This window comes from Sinocyclocheilus grahami, unplaced genomic scaffold (assembly GCF_001515645.1).
Source record: "Sinocyclocheilus grahami isolate Dianchi unplaced genomic scaffold, SAMN03320097.WGS_v1.1 scaffold730.1, whole genome shotgun sequence".
Classification (NCBI taxonomy): domain Eukaryota; kingdom Metazoa; phylum Chordata; class Actinopteri; order Cypriniformes; family Cyprinidae; genus Sinocyclocheilus; species Sinocyclocheilus grahami.
The window spans coordinates 398419-401062 of NW_015505909.1; positions in this window are offsets into that span (position 1 = coordinate 398419).

The window sequence follows — 2644 nt, forward strand, 5'->3', positions numbered from 1 at the left end:
GGAACTACAGGCGTACCCGCAGTGGGGCAGCGCGGAAAAACGCAGAGACCCGGCCCGGGTGTCTCTTTGCCGGCCCGAGACGGGGTCTGGGTGTGTGTAACACTGACCTGCGTTTGAGCAGAGGGTGCGTGGGTAGTCCGTTTGTTCGTCCTCCCGATCCGCCCGCTGCTGCTCACTGGCGAGAGAGGAGGGTGAGTGTGATACGGCTCTGGATCGTCCACAACCCCCCGTCCCCTCAGAGGACCCAGAGAAAGAAGAAATTGCTCTTTTTTCGAGAATTTGGGTACCACTGGCCGCGAAGTCAGTGGCAGAAAAAAAGGAAACAAAAGATTCTCCACCCGGCCCTCCTCCGGGGGAGGGAGTGGTGCGTTCACCATCTCCCGAAGAGCAAATCCCTCCATCTCTGGGTCGCCCATCTCAGGGCCTCTTGCTCCTTCGCTTACCACCAGGTCTGGCGGGGGCCTGGACGGGCGGGGCAGGATGTACCTTATGGCCTCAGTCTGCTTTTGGGCAGTAGAGAACTGCTGGGCGAAGTTCTCCACCGTGTCACCGAGAAGGCCGGTCTGGGACACGGGGGCGTTCAAGAATCTTGTCTTGACCGTCTCGCACATGCCGGCCAGACACAGCCAGAGGCCCCACCAAGTGGTAGCGGCATTTGGACACAATTGCATCGCAACTGACCTCTCCACCTGGGGAACTCCCGCGTACCCCCGCGCTGGACTCCCATCGAGTGTGGTGAGGGAGGATTAGCCACTGGGCCGGTTTCTGGCAGTGAAAGCTGCCGTCCATGACCCAGCGATCTCATCATGCACCTCCGGGAAGAAAGAATGGGAGCATGAGTCATCCACGAAAGCCACCTCAGCGTGCTTCATGCACAGGCATGAGAGGCAGCGATCGTGACCATCACCCGGCGCCAGGTAACGACGCACCCAGAAACACACGGATGGTATGACATCTTTAAAAAGACACGTCTTTAAAAAGACGTTCCCCCCGTGAAGCTCTTTTAGAATGGAAATTGCTCTTTTAGTGTGCTGAAGCGCACAGGGGAGATGGCCGTCTGCAACACACACAGGGGTAGTGCAGCCTGTTGTGTGCAACCCACTCGACAAGGGAAATCCACCGCCGCTGAAGTGCCGTCCACCAGCACGAGAGCCCACCGAAGAGCGTGCTTGACTGTAGTTTTTCTCACTACTGTAGGAAGGTCAGGAGCAGAATGATAGAACCGCTCGGCTCCGAAGCGAAAAGTTGAATATGCGCTGCATCTGCTGCCTACTTATACTCCCGCTGTGATCAGCAGCAGCTGGATGCAATAATCGCATGCCAATGTGCATTGGCTTGTTTAGTGTAGATTGGTCCCTCTAAGCGAGATCACAATTGTGAGTGACCGACTGAAAGGGAACTGAGAGTGGTGGCAAAGGAGCATAGCATCTGATAGGACAAGATTGTTTTAATTTTTTCACAGTGAGATTGAAGGAAAAATAAGAGGTTTTTCTCATTCATGCTCTAAATGCCTTTGCAGCACTGCTAACATGGATGACTCTTCACCTCTTCACTTGACCAGTGCAGATTCATGAAGAGATAAACAAACATGCCAGTTTGCCTCATTGATTTTTATTCACATTTAGCTAGGAGTATGTTTAACCCTCTGGTGCTCTCCGGTTGACTTTTCTTTTCTTTTCAGAACATTGGAGTGGTACAACTCTTGGTAAATGTTTTGTCACTTGCTATGTGAACACAAAAAAGAAACCAATGGGAAGCTAATTTCATCATGTGGAAATGTCTGGTATGACACAAATACAAAATCTTTTTCAATATCAACCGCAAATTTGGAACACAACTTTTTTAGATCTATGGCTTTGATTTTTCCCGCAGTTTTAGATTCAAACATGTTTAGGAAAACATATTTCAATTAAATTTGAAAAATGTTTTTTATTTCAGTTTTTTAAAGGGGTCATATGATGCTATTTTAAAGATCATTATTTTGTGTATTTGGTGTAACAGAATATGTTGACATGCTTTAATGTTAAAAAAACACATAATTTTTCAAATGCTGTACATAATTGTAGGCCCCGCCTCGTTTTCAACAAAGCCCCCTCCTTTGACAAGCGCAGTCTGCTCTGATTGGCCAGCTGACCCAGTGCATTGTGATTGGCCGAACACCGCAAGCACGCGTCGGAAATGTAACACCCCTTACCATAATCGCTTCAGCTTTCAAAATAAATATCAAGACAGTTAATAATGTCATTAGTTTTAGCATCAGTTCAAGCCCGAAAGGGCAACAGAGTCGCGTGACAGACACAGTGATGATGCAGTACACAAGCCGCGGTTAAGACAGCTGACGTGCTATGATTTCTGACAGGCAGTTCACTCTCCTGTGATGTGACCCTGTTCCCCTCACACACACTCTCACACACACACACACACACACACACGACGCGTTACTCTGTGCTGCGCAAAACTCTGCATTTGAACAGTCAATAGCAAATACTTAAACTAATAACAAAACAGTAGCTGATTCAGAAGCGCCAGATTGTCATAGCAAAGTCAGAATTACCTCCTCTCCTAGGTTCACGAAACGGTCGTCCATAAAATGCATTGCTGTTCTGTTGTAAGTAATCTTAAAGATTCCTAAATGCATCTACTT